A 22190-nucleotide genomic window follows, 5' to 3' on the forward strand; every position below is an offset into this window, starting at 1 on the left:
CTTTTTATTGTTTGTTCATAGAACTAGCCAGAAAGTGAGGAATATTTAAGGTGGGCCCCTGATAAACAGCTAATTAATACTACAGTATATCCTACTGGATGGTTCTTAAAGTAATGTTGCTTGGATGGCACTTGTACATATTTTATGATTTTGGTTTTTATATGCTACTTTTTTTGCTAATGTAATGAAAATGTCATCTTTTGTGCATTATTTGTCCAGCACACAGGACTATTGCTTGACATGATAAGAAACCCATTTTGTAAACAGGAAGGAATAAATGGTGGACAAATAGTACACCAATTATGTGCGTTTTTTCTGTTTTTTTTTTTTTTTCATTCTATTTGAGCTATAGCATTATCAGTGTCAATGCATAATTGATAACTAATAGACTGGACGAGTGAGCCCTCACTTGAGTCATTGTAAGCAACTGGTCAGTACAGCCAACTAACTAAGAAACACACCAGCAAAACGAATTACATAGCAAAACATTTTTACATTTATCCTTGAGACCATAAATTATGTTTATATAATGATTTAAACATCAATGTACAGTAACTTTATTTTGCTAAAAAAAAGGCTGTTATACTGTATGTACATAAAAAAAAAAAGCTTTGAAAAAAAAACATCAGATATGCAGAAATCTGGGTTAAAATTTCCTCATCTGAATCAAACTGACATGAACATAAATTTGGCTTTGTATCAATTAGTACAAGTCATTTTAATGCACCTATAAATCACACTGTCTTTTTCATTGTTACTGCAGAATGCAGTACATCTGCTCGTAGCACCTGTTCCATGAAAGCTGTATTGAAATCTACTTTGTGGACAAAAAAAGAACTGGAAAGTGCTTAAAATATTTGTCCATCACAGCAAGATTTTCTGTGCTGAGAAAATATTGAATTATCATAGTAGTGTGCACTTTGTCATATTCTTGGACACCAATCAAATTCTTGGAAAAAAAAAACATTTTCCAAAAATAATTAGTACCAGACCAGTTAAATCAAGTTAAATTGTATTTTAAGTGATAATAAAGGCATTTTTTTCTAATATAAAAAACATGTTATACTTACCTGCTGTGTGCAGTGATAGCAAGCCAGGTGCTAATAGGGCACTCATGTGGGAGCACTCCCGAGCCGGGCTGTGTGCATCCATGCCCTGCTCCCACTTTACAGCAGTTTGACTGACAGCAGCAGGAGCCATAGGCTACCACTGCTCCCAGTGTTTCCTGTGAGACCAGGTAGAGAGGACAGCAGTGCTGCAGCTGGCATGGTACTGGAGCAGTGAGAGGAGTCAGGTAAGTGTTTAGGATTGGGGGGAAACAGTTAGAAGGACTAGATTTATTTTTTTACCTCAAAGATTGAATGAATTAAAGCTGTATTAAACCCTCGTATTTCTTTTCAATTAAAATAATAAACATGCCTATACTTACCTGCTCTGTGCAATGCTTTTGCACAGAGCAGCCCCAATCATCTTTTTCTGGGGTTCCCCGTTGGTGCTCCAGGCCCCTCCTCTTTGGTGGATGCCCCCACAGAAAGCCGGTTTACCTGGGTGCATCGTGTATGCTCACTCCCGAGTTCTACTGCTGCGTTCATTGACAGACATGCCCCCCGCTCCTGTGTCACAGCTTTTGAATGACAGAAGCAGGAGAAGTGGGATTGCTCCCACTGCTATCAAACAATGAGGAGGGAGACAGTGGCAGGAGCCGCTGCGCTTATGCACATCGCTGGATCAGATCGGGCTCAGGTAAGAAGAAGGAGGGGGTGGCTTGGGGGGGGGGGGGTGTACATAGAATGCATTAAGGTGAAAAACCTTAAAGTGGATGTAAAGCCCATTCATGACATCTGACCCAGGCACATATATGTGTAGTGTTTACCTCTCTCTCTCCAAGACCCTAAGTCCCGTGCCTTTCTGCTGCTCCGTTCCTCTGTTATCAGTGTGATAACTTCTGACAAGCTCTCCAACACAGGAAATAAAAGCGGGTGAATTTTTGTGTCGAGGAAAGGACTTGGAGACAGATTAGCAGAGAGCTTGTCTATTCACAGCACAGCCCTGTACGTTTCTTCATTCCTCTGCTTATGTGGAGGTGTCCCTTTCCTCCAATCAGCTCACACCCAGTGTATGCCCAGACTTCCCTCCCACTGCTGAAACAGGAAGAAACATTTGTAACACAATGTGCCGAAGACAGCAGCTATGCATGTAAAACTTCTGTGGGGAGATTTGTTTTATCCCTGTGTATCCTCTGAGACTGTTAATTTCACTGGGTATATTTGAGGGTTTACATCCACTTTAGGGGTTTAGAAACACTTTAAGGTAAAAAACTTTTAGAGTTTAGAACCATTTTAAGAATAAAAATTATAAACTATTATATTAGGATATTTAAATGATTTTTAATGTTAGGATATTAGGATTAGGATATTCAAATGAGGTTTAAAATCATAAACGCAAACTACTCACTAGGGGGTGAAACTTTGGGGGAATCAAGGATAGAGAAAGATTTGGGGTCCTAGTGGAAGACAGACTGAGCAATAGCATGCAATGTCAAGCAGCTACCAAAGCCGGCAGAATATTAGCATGCATAAAAAAGGGGATATACTCCAGAGATAAAACTTTAATTCTGCCACTTTACAAAACTCTGATCTGGCCACATCTGGAGTATTCTGTTCAGTTCTAGTCACCAATCCTCAGAAGGGATGTACCTGGAGCTGGAGAGAGTCCAAAGAAGGGCAAAGAAATTAATAAGGGGATTGGAGGACCTCTACATTACAATTACGAGGAGCGACTACAAACATGTATTCTCGCTGGAGAAGAGACGCTTGAGAGGGGACATGATAGACTATTATACAAATTCCTCAATGGGGATTTCAGCATAGGAATAAAGCTATTCAGTCTCAGGGAGTGTAAGAGGACACGTGGACACACAATGAAAATTGAGGAGAAACGGTTTAACCTTAAAAAGGTTGTAAACCCCCCTCTGTAAGTTGTACCTCTAGGTAAGCCTAAAATAAGGCTTACCTAGAGGTACTGTAAATATCTCCTCAACTTGCACCGTTTAGGAGATATTTACTTTTCATGCAGCCGATGACCTCATCGGTGTATGCGCTCTGACGGAACGGCCACTCGCCGTGCCGTTCCTTCAGCGCCCTGTGCCGTGAATAGCAGCTCCAACGCGAATGCACGGGAGTGATGTAATCGCACCTCCGGCCAATCAGATGGCCAGAGGACATGAACCAGGAAGTAGGATGGCCAAAAATGTTGGTTGTGTCACTGCTGAGCGGGCGGCACTGCGGGGGTTCGTTCTAAGGTAAGTATTTTATAATGAGCCAGTATGGGATGCATACTAGCTCATTATGCCTTTGTCTTACAGGATTTTTTTTTTCTTGTTTTTGAGTTTACAACCTCTTTAAGCTGCGCAGGGGATTTTTCACTGTCAGGGCTGTAGGAATGTTGAACTCACTTCCACACTTAGCAGGGAGTACTGTATTGATATTTTTAAAAGACTCTTGGACATGCATCTTAACCACTTTGCGTCCAGCCGCCGCAGATGTGCTGCGGCAGGCTGGCTCTCCCAGGCAAAGCCCCGTTCATTTGACATTTAAAAAATATCCAATATATTACATTTTTGTCATATATTTAGGCCAAAATGTATTTAGCTACATGTCTTTGGCAAAAAAAATTCTCAATGAGCGTATTTTTAACCGCTTTAAGACCGGAAGATTTTACCCCATTCCTGACCAGGCCATATTTTGCGATTTGGCACTGCGTTACTTTAACGGACAATTGCGCGGTCGTGCAATGCTGTACCCAAATTAAATTTATGTTTTCTTTTTCCCCACAAATAGAACTTTCTTTTGGTGTGATTTGATCACCTGTGCTATTTTTACTTTTTGCGCTATAAACAAAAAAAGAGCGACAATTTTGAAAAAATAACAATATTTTTCACATTTTATCATATAAAATTCCCCCGAAAAAAATGTAAAAATCTAAATTTTTTAACATTTTAGGCCAATTTGTTTTCTGCTACATATGTTTGGTAAAAAAAATCGCAATAAGCGTATTTTGATTGGTTTGCACAAAAGTTATCGCAGCTACTAACTACGGGAAAGTTTTATGTCATTTTTATTGTTTGTTTTTTTAACTAGTAATGGCGGCGATCTGCGATTTTTTTTGCAGGACTGCGACATTGCGGCGGACTGATCGGACCCTTACCTGACATTTTTGACACGTTTGAGGGTACCAGGGACATTACTACAGTAATCAGTGCTATAAATATGCACTGTTACTGTAATAATGGCACTGGCAGGGAAGGGGTTAACTTTATTGGTGATCAAGGGGTTAAATGTATGCCTGGTGCTTACTGACGTGTGTGGGGGAGAGGATTGTGTGACACAGGCACAGATCGCAGGTTCAGCTATGCTTTGTTTACACAAGCGGGCAAATTTCCTCACTCAATCCCCGACGATCAGGGAAGAGCGGCGGTGATCACCGCATCTCCTCCCCTGGCCCGACTCTCGCTGTGTCTGAATACAGCGGGAGTGAGCCTCCGGTGGCTCGCGCGCGCCTCCGAGAAGGGGAGGATTCCAGCTGGACGATAATGAGCCACTTTGCCGCAGTACCAGCTCAGTGAGCGGTCGGCAAGTGGTTAAGCAGCAAAAAGTGGTTAAAGAACACAACATACAGGGATATGGGAACTGATTATCGACACTGACACACACACACCTACACAGGTTGAACTGGATGGACTATTGTCTTTTTTTTCAACCTTACCTACTATGTAAGGGTCCTCATATATGAAAAAGCTACACCAGTTCCTTCAATTATTTCTCTTTGCATAGTGCACCCAGGGCTGCTGTTAGAAATCATGTGGCCCCATACAGCCTACCTGACAGGGCCCCCTCCCGACTGAGGGACATAGATTTATCAGTACCTTTCTCTGCAGCCTCTGCAGCCTCTGCAGCAACAGATGAATGCATTTGAAGCGCTTTGAGGCTTCTTGCTAACTCACACAGTGAAGCATAGTAAACAGTTTACTATGCTTCAACAATGAATGGACACAGGGGTGATTGGTACAGATCATTCACTGTGTTTCTTCAGGAAAGGAAGGCCAATAAATGATATATTATTATTATTATACATCACCCTGTGTGCCCACAGCAGCTGCTGGCAGGGGAGGAGAGGAGGGAAGCCTGCAGTGCTGCAGGGGAAAGGGGCACATAGACGGTCCCAGACAGCAGATGGAAGGGACGCATATGCTAGAACCAATCCCCCTGCAGTGAAGGCAAAGGGAGAAAGAGGAGGAGAAGCTGGCAGTGCTGCAGGGGGAGGCAGAAGAAGATTGGTGTCTGCAATAAGACAGTACAGTCGGCCCTCCTGCCCAGCAGGTGCCTGGGCCCCCCTTTTGAACTGATGTGGCTTGGGCCCAGTACAGGAGGGCCGGCTGTACTGCCTTATCAGCAGCCCTGAGTGCACCTGCTTCCTGAAGCACCTGAACTTTATATGAATTCTATATTTATGGCTTAGGACTTACCCAGTTTTGAGCTGGTGATGTCTTGCTAATTAAAAATACCTAGACAATATATTTATTATAATTTATTTACTGAAACAATGCATTAGAGTTCAGTATGCAGAATTTGATGCTTGTAGGATGCGGCATAGAGTTTCCAGAGCAGAGAGAAATACCTAAGACCCCCTCACATTAACTATCTGTTTGATCCCAACGCTCACAAGTATGTCTCCCCATGTATCTCTTACCTTTACACTAACCCTCAACTATTTACACATACATTGTATATAAACAAAATATTTATCTTATTTCTTCCCTATTAGCCTAAAAAATGTACCATTGAAAGCATTTTGTAATATCTGTTTGACAAGTATAAAAGAAAAAAATAAACATATAACCCCCTGATGAAGACACGAGGTCCCTGTGTCGTCACGCGTAGGGGAGGGGCAAGGGCGGACAGAACGATGCACTGACCGAGTCAGTGAGGCTGTCGGCTGCTACCGCTGGATCGGGCTGCTGTTCTCACCACACCACCACGATACCTATCCTATTCGGATGCTGATGATAGATCGGTGCACTGCAGCACCTTATAAATGTAAGTGTTTTTGATTCATTTTCTCAATACATTTTAAATTAAAAGGATTTCAGCACTATTCCATTTTTTTCCTTTGCATATGTGATACGCGTGCTGGGTATTGGAAGGAGCTATTTCCTGTGAAGGATCCATTTCTGAGAGTATTGGACTCCACTAAGTGCTTTCTAACTATAGCTTAAATGCTAAGTCACACTTCGTAAGGTGAGTGCCCACTCACAAGGGGGTGCACAATTTGCTGTGTGAAGTTGTCACTGTGTCACCTTGGAGCACTCGTCACTTTATGTGGCTCTATTATCGGCACATATTCAGCACTATTGGCACCTTTTGAAGAGGCTGCATTTCTGAGAGTATTGGACTCCACTAAGTGCTTTCTGACTATAGCTTAAATGCTAAGTCACACTTCGTAAGGTGAGTGCCCACTCACAAGGGGGTGCACAATTTGCTGTGAGAAGTTGTCACTGTGTCACCTTGGAGCACTCGTCACTTTATGTGGCTCTATTATCGGCACATATTCAGCACTATTGGCACCTTTTGAAGAGGCTGCATTTGTACCTGTACTGACTCAACAGGATGACTTTTGCACAAATGGACTTTGCACATGTGTATTAATTATTTGTAATTATCTGTACATATTCAGCACTATTGGCACCTTTTGAAGAGGCTGCATTTGTACTTGCACTGGGCTCAACAGGATTAATTTTGCACAAAATGACTTTTGCACATGTGTATTAATTATTTATTTGTGATTTTTTACTTTATCACATATTTGGCACCAGTGGCACTTTAGAAGATTTATTTTAAGTGGTTGTTATTTACTTACACTAGCATTTTTTGCACTGCTGGATTTTTTTTTACATGTGTTTATAACAATATATTTATTTATTTTTTACATGCGTTTACAACAATATATTTATTTATTTATTAATGTATTTATGATCACTATATATTTGATGTCTATTGATTACTAATTGGTTCGCTACTTATTGCACAGCATTTTTTTATATAAAAAAAAAAATACAGGTTCAACTATCAAGAAATCTTGTAAGCTGATAACTTCCTGTACTCTCAGCCTCTGGACTGGTATCAGGTAACATTGTTCCCTGCTATCTCTATGGACTAAAAACTATTCCCCTTGTTATGGAGAAGAGAGGTAGGTGTTATGTAGACCTAGCACAGTGTTATGTGGTCATAAGATACTCCCTGTCCTAGGGTGACAACACTGTTGAAAATGGTTGTCACCTGGGGACTGGAGATGAGTTAATAGAAGGATTATCAAGTTTAAATAAAGAAAAAAGTATTGAAAAAAGAAAAACAATGCAGCCATCACATATAAGGATCAGTGAGCTGACATACTATCTATTTATGTTCTTGGGTTTAGATAAAAAAAAAAAATAATAAAAAATCCCCGCTCTATTAAAATATCACAAAAGATGGACAATATAACACACTATAGAGTGATAAATAGAGCTGCTACCACCTATACATGCAATCACTATACACATAAAAAAAAAAAAAAAATAATTCAGATAAAAGTGAAGCACTCAATACTACAAACGTGAAAATAGATATAAGACAACAAAACACAATAATGCTATTAAAAATAAGTCCTAAATATGAAGTGAATAAATAAAAGTCCCCTACACACTCTAATTTGAATCTTATTTTTATTTGCATTACTATATTATTTTGCTATTTCAAATTTACTTTTATGTGTAGCAGGGGGCTATTTGACCGATTAAGATTGCTTAAAGATTCAAATTGGACCATGTATGAGACTTATTTAAACATTTTATATTTCACATGTGTGACATTTGGGACTTTATTTAGGACTTATTTTTATTTGCAATATTTGTGTTTTGTTGTCTTATACTGTATCTATTTTCATGTTTGTAGTGTGGAGCACTTGACTGTTATCTGATTGCTTGGGTTTAGATACACCTTAAAGCTGAAAGGTTTAAAGAGGTTAAAGCCTTAGGCTCCATTCACATATAGGCTCGCGGGCAGAATTGCCGCGATTCTGCTCACGATTCCGAACCATTGCAAGTCGCGGGTACAAGAACTTCTTTTGGGCATCAGGCGTCCCACGGTTCTGTTTGCGCGATTTTACTGTGATTCGTCAGGCGGCATTTGTGGCAAAATTGCGCTGAGTGCGCTACTTGCAATGGTTTGGAATTGCTACGATTCTGCCCGCGATCCGAAACGCTTATATGTGAACGGAGCCTTAAGGTTTTTTACCTTAATGCATTCTTTGCACTAAGGCAGTGTTTCTCAACCTTTTTCCAGTCGGGGTGCCCTTGAAAAGTATTTTCAGTCGTGAGGCACCAAAGCTTGGTTCACATTACTGTGTGTCACGAAACACACGCAAAATCGCACTCGTTCCTGACACACCGAAAAATGCTTCCTGACACAGGTGTGTTGTTGCAGGCGTTCATTGGGCATTTTTTCGGCGTCTTTGGAGGCAGGCATGACATCTGAATTTCTGTATAGGGGTATATATACACACACACATATATGTATATATACACATACACACATATAGGTGTAATAGGAGCGGAACCCTATGCCTGCATATAATTTCATTAGTGCAGGCATATGGTTCCGATACTTTCACACCTATATGTGTGTATGTGTATATATACATATATGTGTGTGTGTATATATACCCCTACACAGAAGTTCAGATGTCATGCCTGCCTCCAAAGGCGTCCACAAAAAATGCCCAATAAACGCCTGAAACAAAAACAGCCAGGTGTAAAAGTAGCGGAGCCACTACCCTGCTCTATTCTAATACAAACGATCTTTTTTCTATGGCGGTCACCCTGGCATAGCAGTCAGAGTCAGTTCACCCTACACTACACTACGGTCACCCTGACACTTACAACTTTCCCTACAGAAACTAGATTTTTGAATCTAACTATAGTGGAATATAGTACCCTAACTACACTAGATATCCCTTTCCTCACACTAATAATTGCTAAATGACACTTTTGCAGCAGAAGTAACAGAACTGCTTCCACTCTCTTCCACAGCCCCTGTATTACAGTGTTAGAGATTTGGCGGGGCTATCTTATATACTGGGGGGCGTATTCACTACTGATTGGCCTCTGGACCCCCTAGTTACTCCAATCACATTCCTAGCATCCTCCTGCCCCCTCAATTGGCTTTTACTAATGTTTCTGGTCCAATCATGGGCTTTTAAAGCCCAGTTCCTGTCCCATTGCATTTTGGTGGGTTCTTTGTTGCCGAATTCCGAACTTTTTGCGGAAAAAGTTTGAAATTCGGCCCGAATTTCGAACAGTCAATGTTCGCGTCGAACCGATGGTCGACCCGATTGTCGACCCGAGCCGTTCGATCATCCCTAGTCGTTAGCCATATTTGATTGAATCTCTTCCTCAACATCTGAGAGTCTGTGTTCAAGGTGAGAGAGTCTTTTTGCCCGATCTCCTATCTCCTTGCGCAATGCCTGCCGAGACCGCAGAGTCTACAGCTGCAGTAATGGTGGGGGAGAGGAGAGCAGCAACAGCTTGTGCTATCCGAGAGTATTGTTCCTCTTCAGGGAGGGAGACATGCATCCCTGCTTGGGGCTGTAATGGAGCCGCAGGTCCCACTGGAGGCTGCATCGTGGCGGTGGCCATATTGAGCGGGAAGGCAGCGGGAGAGTCAGTGTCCGGGCGGGCTTCCCCTGAGCCCGGAACTCCGTGGATCATGTACCGATCCATTGCTGCGGCTGTGCTGATCGTCTCGGAGACGGTTGCGGGTGACACCGTGAAGCAAGGAAGCCTGTAGCCTAGTTTTGTAAGGCGAATAGTCCGGAGCCGCCGTGCACACCGCCTACCTCATCGAGCGCTGGAACCGGAAGTCTCCATAAAGTTATTATTAATCACAGCTTTAGTCTTTTATCACCTGGATTCAAATAATCCGTCATCACATGATTTATTAGCACGTGCACTTTTATTGTGGTACTCACTTATTTATTTATTGATTTTTATTGTGGTACTCACTTATTTATTTATTGATTTATTTTTGTAAGATACTTGATATTCACTTTGCTTCAATATTTTATCCTTTGGCGCTACATATCTTATTAGCTTTTTAGAACACACACACACACATGTTTATATGCATACGCATAAAGACACAGACATGTGTACACATACACACACACACATGTACACACGTACATACACATGTACACACACAGACACATGTATACACACAGAGGCACATTTATAAAGCTCTTGAAAACATTCCAGCACAGTACCTTTCTCAGTCAGCCGGGTACTGCACTGTAGGGGGAAGCAGAGAGCACAGCACACTTTCTCTCCCTTTACTTTCACTTTTTAGGCTTTCGGAGCTGACTCACAGTGCCGATGTACAGTTTTGCAGGGGATCGGGAAATTGGGCTCATCTGACAGCCCTTCTCTCCCATGATCCCACGGCACACCTGGGGACCTCTAGCGGCACACCAGCACACACTGGTTGAGAGAGGCTGCATTAAGGTAATAACAATTCTGTGCTGCATGATCCCCCCCCCCCCCAACTCCCTCTTATATTTAACTGAGCCTAATCTTAATCCACGCGGTGCACAAAAGCAAAGGCTCTCCAGGCACTGTCCCTCCTCACGAAGCAAATTAATAGCAGTGGGAGCCATTGGCTTGCGAGCAAGCCCACACAAGTACCCCCATAGAAAGTACCTTTTTGTTCAGACACTCACCAAGAGGAGGAGCCAGGAGCAGGCGGGAGGGGGGTTTGCGGGGAGTGTTAGTCTTGCCTAGGGTGCAAAATAGTTGAGCACTGGCCCTGGATACTGGCCAAAATTCAACTCAGAAGAAAATTGCCTTCTGCTGGAAGAGCAGACCTTTTTGTGGGTGAAAATTGAATGAAAGCTGTTTTCTGGGCTATTTATTTATTAATTTGGAAATAACCAGCAGTGCTGCTTTATGTAATATGACCAGGGGGCTTAATCAAAAAGCAAAGGTATGGCTGTATCACTTCCTTATTGCTGCTGTAAATAAAAAAAAACAAAAAAAAAAATGAAGGTGCTTTGCAAGTGTGCTCTCTGCTCCACCTGCTTCAGAACTCTGAATATGGTGGAGCACAATATGGTGGAGCATTTGCTTGCTTCAAGTGGGATTTCTTTCCCTTACATATCTATGGGAATACAAAACAATACAGATCAAAGGCACCCTTTAAATAATTTTAAATCATCTTCAAAGTGTCACAATTGATGCCATTGACACCAACTCAAAGCCTGACCACACAGGCCTCAAATATGAATAGGCATTATTTAACAAAAAATAAGCCAGGAAGAGAGCTTTGTCATATTGTTTTCTTTTCCCCAATCACTTAGCTCTCTTTGTTCCATTAAAGCGGATCTTTACTGCATCTGAGCACCAGAAACCAAAAATACTATTTAATTCTATTTTAATATTCAAGGCACACCCTCCATCCACCCATGTCTCCATGTTTTATTTTGGTGAGAAATCTCCTTGAAAAACACCCCCTAGCATTTCTGGCCATGGACATCTTGAGTAAGGGCAATTGATTAATGTAGCATTTACTTCCTGCCCTCAGCTCACGTATGCATGCAGGAGAGTGTGCTTAGCTTAGAAAACCCCTCCTCCCTTCCTGAAGACTCCTGGGATGATGACATAATTTGCCTAGGCAGGAAATCAGGAAGTAACCGAAGAAATGTAAAAAAAAAATGTTTAAAACAAGTAAATATAATATACTTTCCTATCTACAGTGGGTACGGAAAGTATTCAGACCCCCTTAAATTTCTCACTCTTTGTTATATTACAGCCATTTGCTAAAATCATTTAAGTTCATTCTTCTTCCTCATGAATGTACACACAGCTCCCCATACTGACAGAAAAACACAGAATTGTTGACATTGTTGCAGATTTATTAAAAAAGAAAAACTGAAATATCACATGGTCCTAAATATTCAGACCCTTTGCTGTGACACTCATATATTTAACTCAGGTGCTTTCAATTTCTTCTGATCATCCTTGAGATGGTTCTACACCTTCATTTGAGTCCAGCTGTGTTTGATTATACTGATTGGACTTGATTAGGAAAGCCACACACCTGTCTATATAAGACCTTCCAGATCACAATGCATGTCAGAGCAAATGAGAATCATGAGGTCAAAGGAACTGCCTGAAGAGCTCAGAGACAGAATTGTGGCAAGGCACAGATCTGGCCAAGGTTACAAAAAGATTTCTGCTGCACTTAAGGTTCCTAAGAGCACAGTGGCCTCCATAATCCTCAAATGGAAGACGTTTGGGACGACCAGAACCCTTCCTAGAGCTGGCCGTCCGGCCAAACTGAGCTATCGGGGGGGAAGAGGCTTGGTGAGAGAGGTCCAACTGGATGGACTGATGTCTTTTTTCAACCTCACTAACTATGTAACTATGTAACTATGTAAGGTAAAGAAGAACCCAAAGATCACTGTGGCTGAGCTCCAGTGATGCAGTCAGGAGATGGGAGAAAGTTGTAGAAAGTCAACCATCACTGCAGCCCTCCACCAGTCGGGGCTTTATGGCAGAGTGGCCCGACGGAAGCCTCTCCTCAGTGTAAGACACATGAAAGCCCGCATGGAGTTTGCTAAGAAACACCTGAAGGACTCCAAGATGGTGAGAAATAAGATTCTCTGGTCTGATGAGACCAAAATAGAACTTTTTGGCCTTAATTCTAAGCGGTATGTGTGGAGAAAACCAGGCACTGCTCATCACCTGTCTAATACAGTCCCAACAGTGAAGCATGGTGGTGGCAGCATCATGCTGTGGGGGTGTTTTTCAGCTGCAGGGACAGGACGACTAGTTGCAATCGAGGGAAAGATGAATGCGGCCAAGTACAGGGATATCCTGGACAAAAACCTTCTTCAGAGTGCTCTGGACCTCAGACTGGGCCGAAGGTTTACCTTCCAACAAGACAATGACCCTAAGCACACAGCTAAAATAACGAAGGAGTGGCTTCACAACAACTCCGTGACTGTTCTTGAATGGCCCAACCAGAGCCCTGACTTAAACCCAATTGAGCATCTCGGGAGAGACCTAAAAATGGCTGTCCACCAACGTTTACCATCCAACCTGACAGAACTGGAGAGGATCTGCAAGGAGGAATGGCAGAGGATCCCCAAATCCAGGTGTGAAAGACTTGTTGCATCTTTCCCAAAAAGACTCCTGGCTGTATTAGATCAAAAGGGGGCTTCTACTAAATACTGAGCAAAGGTTCTGAATACTTAGGACCATGTGATATTTCAGTTTTTCTTTTTTAATAAATCTGCAACAATGTCAACAATTCTGTGTTTTTCTGTCAGTATAGGGTGCTATGTGTACATTCATGAGGAAGAAGAATGAACTTAAATGATTTTAGCAAATGGCTGCAATATAACAAAGAGTGAAAAATTTAAGGGGGTCTGAATACTTTCCGTACCCACTGTATGTACTAATGCTTGCAGCATGAGGAGTAAAAATAATCAATGTTGACTGAGAGAGTTAAGTTCCACTTTAAGTGGAAAGAACTCCTTGGGGCTTGCTGGTTACATGACAAGACCTGATGTTTATGAATGGGAAGGACTGCAATGTGCCTAGTACAGCAGTGCATATAGGAGAGTGAATAGCAATATCCCCTGTCTAGTATAAATGAGCCTTTAGGTCTTGCCTCTGCCCCCATCCTCTGATGGACAAGCAGACCTTCTGGGGGAACATTGACAAAATAAAAGTACGATTTTCTGGGGAGCTATTTTGGGCTATATATACCTACACACAAAATTCTATGCATAGAAGCTGGTTAACCTTCTATTATCAGCATATTTTGCAGTGTTAGAAGAGAGAAGAGTACTTGAAGGAAACCCAGGCAAGCATGGGAATACATAAAAACTGCATATACAGAGTGTCCCTAGTAGGAACCAAATGTTGGGCCCCACTAGTGAAAAGAATGAGTGCTAACCAACAAATTAGTTCTTTTAGATTTGAAAAAGTTTAACGTTTTATTAGATATGCACCATACTCAAAGGAAAATATTTCAAAGTAGTTTAGGAATGTCTAGGAAAAAAGCACATCACTGAATTTCAATGAAAGCTTAGAGAACTTGAACACGTATAATTCTCACATAACCAGGATAATTGACCGAGACATAAAAACCTCCTTAGTCATTCAGAAGCTGTTAAAGCAACTTTCATCTTTTTTTTTTAAGAGGATTTCTTTTTACTGGCAGTGTGCATGAATACTAAGGATATTGATCTTGCTACACACATAAACATTTTTATTTAGTGAGAATTTAAAGGTTTACTCCAGTTAAAACCTGTTACAGGGCCAGAACTTTTGGTTTTCTCCCAGGCATAGCTGCAGTGCACCAAGACACTCAAATGTTTAAAGTAAGCCTGTTTTCAGGCAAATCTGGGGGTGCCATTGCAAATGGCCTGTTACTTGGCTAATATGTTGATTGTTAAATTAAATTGTTAAAATCCCTGTAATTGAAAAAATCATGTCCCTAGCAATTTATATTTAATATTTAAAGAAAACATATACAGTAAGTGTTAGTTCTAACTGGAGTGCTAAAAAAGTTTGAGGGCTGGGCTTAATTAAAAGGTATCTAAACTCAAAAACAAAAATGTAATATATTGCACGTTACCAATCCTTAGGCCTCATGCACACTGGACATTATAAAAACACCAGTAGCATCAGCTGTAGAAAGTTGTAGCTGTAGAATGAGCTTTGCAGCGTTTTTGTAGTAGCGTTATTTAGCCTTTTTTTTTATAGCTGTAGTGTTTCTTAGCATTTTTTAGCAAAACTATACTCCCACAAAAGCTTATGGATCCAAAACGCTGATAAACGCTGAATAGCTGTGTTTCTAGCATTTTTTTTTTTTTTTTTTTGCGTTTTTAAGCTTTTATCAGAGTTAGGCTGGATACACACTATACAACTTTTGTTGTTTGATTTCCTTTAGATTTACTGTCAACTATGTAGTGCAAGGGCCTGACTGATAGCATACAAATTGAAATTGTTTAGGTTTTGACCTCATATTATATGGTTTTGGTAAGTTGTAAGGAAAAAATCTAAAGATAATTGTATAGTGTGTATCCAGCCTTAGAGTGTTTTTACAGCTGAAAAATCCTCTTAAAATCCACTAGTTCTGGGGGGGGGGGGGGGCTTGGGGTTTCAGTCAGAAAATGCCCCTCCCAAAAAACCCTGATAACAACCTATGTGTGCATTGACACATAGGATAACATGCTGTGGAGTTTACTGGCTACAGAAAAAAATGCCTGAAGCCAAAAACAGCAGCTGTAAAAATGTCCAGTGTGCATGAGGTGCAAATGTTGTGGCTGCATTTGTTTTCATTTTTGCTTTTTTCCATTATTTTCAGTTAATTATCCAGCCAGTAACACACTTACTGATAACACTAGACTCTAAAACTTCTTGGTCCTCTAATAGGAAATCCATGCAATATAACATGTCTTCAGTGGTGTCTTGCATTATTGGTGGGTGTTTATTCAAAGAAGAAGCACATCATTAGTGGGTTGCAGGAAAAAAAAAAAAAACATTCCCTCCTGCTGAACTTTTGTGTTCTAATAATTGCATGAAAAATTCAACATACTGACTGTACCCAAGTTGATCAATGGATTGACTTGGGTACAATCTGCCTGCCCGTATATGGTGCAAATCTCGGCCGGCCCCTGCTGGAATGGCCAAGATTCAAGCCGTCTATGGCCAGCTATACTTTGGCAGCAAACAAGAACCTTAATGCATTTCACACCTTAAACGCTTACTCATAAGGTGATTATGAGTGCTGCAAAAAGCATACTAGCTGTATTGAAAAGAAAATAAGGATGAAGATGAACAGATAACTGTGGATTGTATGATTGTCTACAGTCTAAGAATGTATTACTCACTATGAAAAAAATAGTTTTGCTTGGATTCAACCTTTGATGTGAACACATAGCTGGTAAATAAGAGAGAGGTAATATTTTTGTGTCTAATTATCTCTTAAATTTTACACCCTCCATATTTCAGTAGTTACGCTCTAGGTTCCAACAGTAACATTAAAAGACACAAATTAAAAAATTTGAAGGTATGTGATATTATAAAAAGTGTAGTAACCTTTAAGAAACAATTGGATTTTAAATAACTTTGGTTGGTCAGTCAACTTCCAATCTTGACTTGATGTCCTCATAGTTGTTTGAACTGTTTGCGGATAGTCCCTTTTAGGAGGTGTCCCACCCAAGAGGTTGGCACCTCTTCCTGCAATTCTACTTTGTTTACTTAGTAGTGTAAGGCGGGTGAAGCCTAAGTGGTATAGTCAAGCAGACCTTGTGGAAGGAAGGATCTGGATATCAGCTGGGTAAAAATCTGTGTCAACATGTATGCTACAAGGCAGAGTGTACTTTTACCTTTGTGGGAAAGTGAAGAACTCCTCCCTAGAGGAAATAGGCAGATACTGGACTGTTTGTTGTATGAGCTATTACGAAGTACTAAGGAAGCGTGCAACACATTAGCTTGTGATGCTGTTCCCCTTTATTTTTGTTTTGGGATATGTTTTTATGAACTTGCAATAACAAAAGTGATTTTACTGGACATGCGGCCAACCAGAATTCTTTTTGCTTATATGTTGCCTATACTGTGAAGGGCAGATACACTGTGAAACTGGTTCTTTTATTAAAATATAGCACCACTTTGCTTGATTTGTACCAAAATCTGTACAAGCAATTAGTGATGAGCCGAACACCCCCTGTTCGGCTCGCACCAGAACATCTCGAAGAGGGGAAATGTTTTAGCGAATATACGAACAAGAACGTGAAAAATCACAAGTTCTCATTTTAAAGGCTTAAATGTAAGTGTCTATTAACCACTTAAGCCCCGGAGGATTTGGCTGCTAAAGGACCAGGGGTTTTTTTGCGATTTTTTACTGCGTGACTTTAACGGACAATTGCGCGGTCGTGCGACGCTGTACCTAAACAAATTTGACGTCCTTTTTTTCCCACAAACAGAGCTTTCTTTTGGTGGTATTTGATCACCTGTGCGATTTTTTGATCACGCGCTATAAACAAAAAAAGAGCGTAAATTTTGCAAAAATAACAATATTTTTCACATTTTTTTATATGAAATTCCCCAAAAAAAAAAGTAAAAATCAAAATTTTTTAACATTTTTCGGCCAATTTGTTTTATGCTACCTATGTTTGGTAAAAAAAATCGCAAAAAGCGTATTTTGATTGGTTTGCGCAAAAGTTATCGCGTTTACTAACAAAGGGAAAGATTTTTGTCATTTTTGGTGTTTTTTTTTTTAACGTGTAATGGCGGCGATCTGCGATTTTTTTTTCGGTACTGCGACATTGCGGCGGACAGATCGGACCCTTGACTGACATTTTTGACACTTTTGGGGTTACCAGTGACATTACTGCAGTAATCAGTGCTATACATATGCACTGTTACTGCAAAAATGACACTGGCAGGGAATGGGTTAACTTTATTGGACAGGGAGGGGTTAAGTGTGTCCTAGGGGCGTGATTCTAACTGTGTAGGGACATTCCTATTGGTGTAAAAGCAAAGATCCACCGTTCTACATAGTAGAACGGACAGATCTTCACTTTTACACAGGGAGAACTGACAGGCAGCTTGTTTACACAAGCTGCTCTGTCTTTCTCCCTTCACAGGAGCGATCGCAGTGTGACTGGCGGACATCGAGTCCGCCGGTCACACGCACTGACTTGCCTGTGAACGAGCCGCGGCGGGCGCGCGCCCGCCCGCGATAGGCTCGCAAGTCAGTGACAGGCGAGTGACGTACCGATACGTCACTCTGCCTGGCCAGGGCTGACCGCCGCAGTATATAGTCGTGCGGCGGTCGGCAACCGGTTAATCACTCACTGGCCAAGGATTTGAACCCACAGCCTCTCACTTTATAGCCTGTTATTTTAACAGCTACACCACCAAGGCAGCTGAGTAACCTAAGACTCTCTCTGCCTAACGATTCTCTATTTTAGTTTGACAGCTCTTTTATAGGGCTCTGACATCACCAGCGCCCCATAATCCATTGCTCAGGTGCAGTGAATAAATTACTGACGTCACTGCAGAAGGGGCGAGACAATTAATAGGTTTTAATTAAAATCCATAATTAACATTAATCACCCGCTGGCCTGGGGATTCAAACTCACAGCCTTTCATTTACAATCCAGTGATTTTACCAGCTAAGCCCCCAAGCCAGCTGATTAACCCTGGACTCTCTATGGCTAACTAACTTCTATCTGAGTTTGACAGCTCTTTTATAGGGCTCTGACATCGCCCCATAATCCATTGCTTTAAGTGCAGTGAATAAATTACTGACGTCAATAATTTATTCACTGTACCTGAGCAGTGCATTGTGGAACGGGCTGTGACGTCAGGTCATTATAAGAGATCTGTCAAAATCAAAACAGCTCATTCCGCAGGAAGCGTCCGGAGAAGCAGGAGCTTCTTCTTTTTTTTTTTTTTTTTTTCTATTTTTCGGGTGGACGGGCAACTGATCATCAGGGGACAGTATTTTTTTATTTTTTAATAAAAGACTTTTCCAAAACTTTGTCATTAATTTTTTGTACACTTTTTTTGGTGAATGGGTACCATGTATCCAATATCCATTCACATGGGGGGGGGTCTGGGGGTCCCCTTGTTAAAGGGGGCTTTCAGATTCTGATATTCCTCCCCCCGGCAGACCCCCACAACCACAGCCCAGGGTTGTGGGGAAGAGACCCCTGTCCCCATCAACATGGGGACAAGGTGCTTTGGGGTCGGGGGGGCAGAGCCCCCCCTGCCCCAAAGCACCCAACCCCCCATGTTGAGGGCATGTGGCCTAGTATGGTTTAGGAGGGGGGGGCACCCTCTCGCTCACCCCCACCCCCATCCTGTGATCTCAACAAACTAAAAAGGAAAAATCTAGCTCCCTGCTAACAATGTATTATTAATTATAAAAGTCTACTTATAAATCCCCTGCTGGCCAAGGGATTCAATCTCACAACCATCTTAATTGCAGGTCTGGTAGTCTACCAACTACGCCACCATCAAGAACAGTTAGGCTGAATACACTTTCCCTGCCTAACTGCCTAACTAACTAACTAACTAACTAACTAACTAACTAACTAACTAACTAACTCCTATCTCACCCTACACACAGTGGATGAGATAAATGTTAGGGAGGGTGTACTCAGCTTACTCAGCTTACTCAGCTTACTCAGCTTACTCAGCGTACTCAGCGTACTCAGCGCACTCAGCTTAAGCAGGCTTGGTGGCATAGGTGGTAGAATACCAGGCTTGCAATGATAAAAGCTGTGCGTTCTATCCCCCCCTGCCAGCCAGTGATTTATTTATAGGAATTCAGAAGTTAGAGAGTCCATGATAATGCGGGAACTCAAATTTCCTGGGAAGAAGCCCATTTGTTCGTCATTCGACGAACGAGCGAACAGCCAATGTTCGAGTCAAACTCGAAACTCATCCCTACAAGCAATGTATCTGGACATTCCCGTTATTAAGAACCAGCAAAAGATGAAGAGTGGCGTTATTAGTTACAAAGTAGGCTCAGAGTGGTGGTGTCTTACTGTCAGGCTAAACACTCCCCATGTTCCTGTAAGGTGGGGGCATATGGTACATGTAAGTGCCTACTGTGATGGTCTGGGGTGTGTGTAATATTTTTCTTTTGGTTGGGGACTTGGAGAGCTCCAACAAGGCTGGTCAGGAATTCAGTCCTGGGGTTAGGGCTCCCCTCCGGGATCCATAGGTTGAGAAAGACCTAAATTTGAGGAAATTATTTTAGGTAGCCGTGGAGACTTAAATTTTTGAGGAAAAAAATTCAGATAGCCTTGAACTGAGTCATGCAGGTGTCCCATGCAATGGTCTATGAAGCTAGCACAGTACTGCATTCAACATGCTTAGGGAAAACACAGTAAACAGAAAGGGAGTACTGCATATTTGCCAGCTGCCATGACAAAAGCTTCTGATTAGTCTGCGTTTTTATTTAATTTATTAATTTTTTTTAAAGTGCTGGGTAGAGCGAGGGCAGGTTCTTAAGAATTTACATCATCATTTCAGTTCGTTTAATCTTGTTTTAAATAAAGATCTCACTGTTTATGCATCCTAAGACCTTGTGAAATCTCAATAAAAGGAAGCTTTCAGCTTTTGCACTTGAGATGTTAAAGACATTTTGTAATAATATTTTAATTGCAGATCTGAAGGTATAAAGTATGTCAGTTAGAGGTACGTAGATGAAGCAATACTATACTGCACGATATGAACATTTTGAAATGCAAAATAGAATGTTTACATTAAGGATAATTCCCTCTGTGCTTTTCTATATAAACATTCAACTTCTGCTTATAGCATTTGGATATTTTTTCTTTCTTGGTACAAAATGTTTCCTAAAGACTTAACAGTTTTATTTAAATATACTTGAGATCAAACATAGATGTTTCTAATTTACATTTTATTCTGCCACCAGGCATTAATACATGTCTATGCAACATCAGTTAGTGTAGTTTGAGAAATGTACAAAATGTAATTCAATAACCTAATAAACTATATTGTCAGTGATTTCAGAATTTACAGACGTTCAGCTCATGGTAAAGTTCTCTGAATTTGAGATCAAGCAACAAAAGCACAGGTTACATAAAAAATGCAATCAAAATAATATTTATATTAAACATGGATAGTATTATCGCCATTTCAGCATTATTGTATCTCTACATAAAGTCCATGCCTGATATGCAACTTGAGTCTACTTATGGAACTGCCGTCTGAACCATGATTTTACACATGAGGGAACACTAGTTGGTTTCTGAGTCTCTTAAGCCCTGAAGAAGCAAAACCAAGCGAAACGTGTTGGCTGTGCAGGGACCATTTTCCACCTTCTCTTGTTGAGACCCACCACTTGGTTATCCTTATCTGTGTTCTTGTTTTTATGTTATTATATGTCATATATATGTATGTCCTTCGAGCATGTTTGCACATGCCTTTTATAAATAAGAATTAACCAGTAAACATGCGTTTTTAATAAACTTGCTGTGTTGTATCATATTCTGACCATCTCATTTTGGCCTACAAAACCCCACTGTTTTTCTTTCTCTCTTTTTTGGTATAATATATATAGGGGTGTGGCCTACGCTTTACGGTAATTTTTTCTGCTTGTGGAAGAGAATTCCACATCCTTACCACTCTGAAAGTAAAGAACCCCTTACGTAGTTTAAGGTTAAACCGCTTTTATTCTAGTTTTAGTGAGTGGCCCCGTATCTTATTGTATTCCCTTTTCCCTTAAAAGTTTGTTCCTTATGCTATGGTCACCAGTACAGTATTTGTACATTGATATCATATCCCCCCTCAAGCGTCTCTTCTCCAGAGAGAATAATGCTTGCAGTCTTTCCTCATAGCTGATGTTCTCCATTCCCCTAATTATCTTCTGAAGGTTCTGGAATCAGGATTCAATATCTTTACAGAGGAGTATTGTGCTTTGAGGTAATAATTATTGGAGCTGGTGTGGATCTCTGTTATGGGGATCTACACATACAGGTAAGCGGCTACACTAAATGGTGATTGGTGGAGGTCTTTTTAACCAGCACATGGTGAATGGGATTTCCCTTAAGGGGTCTATTCATGAGGACTTTTTATGGACTTTTACAATATTATTTGTTTTATGATTTAATTAGTGTTCATTCTGCAATAATATCCTAAGGTCTTTGTGGTGTTATTGATCTGGTTATATGTTTGGTTTATATTGAGCGCTGCACACCTTGTTTATACCCTAATTATCTTTGTTGCCCTTCTCTGGACTCTCTCCAGTTCCAGCACATCATTTCTGAGGACCGGTGCCCAGAACTGGACGGCATATTCAAGATGTGGCCGGACCAGAGTCTTGTAAAGTGGGAGAATAATCTCTTTATTTCTGGAGTGAATCCCCCCTTTTTTATACATGCCAGTATTCTGTTGGCTTTGCTTGCAGCGGCTTGGCATTGCATGCCACTGCCAAGCCTGTCGTCCACTAGGACGCCCAGGTCCTTTTCCATTTTAGATTCACCCACAGGTTCCCCCCTAGCGAGTAACTTACGCTCGTATTTCTGACACCCAAGTGCATTACCTT

This window comes from Pelophylax lessonae, assembly GCF_965119305.1.
Source record: "Pelophylax lessonae genome assembly, chromosome: 1".
Lineage (NCBI taxonomy): Eukaryota > Metazoa > Chordata > Amphibia > Anura > Ranidae > Pelophylax > Pelophylax lessonae.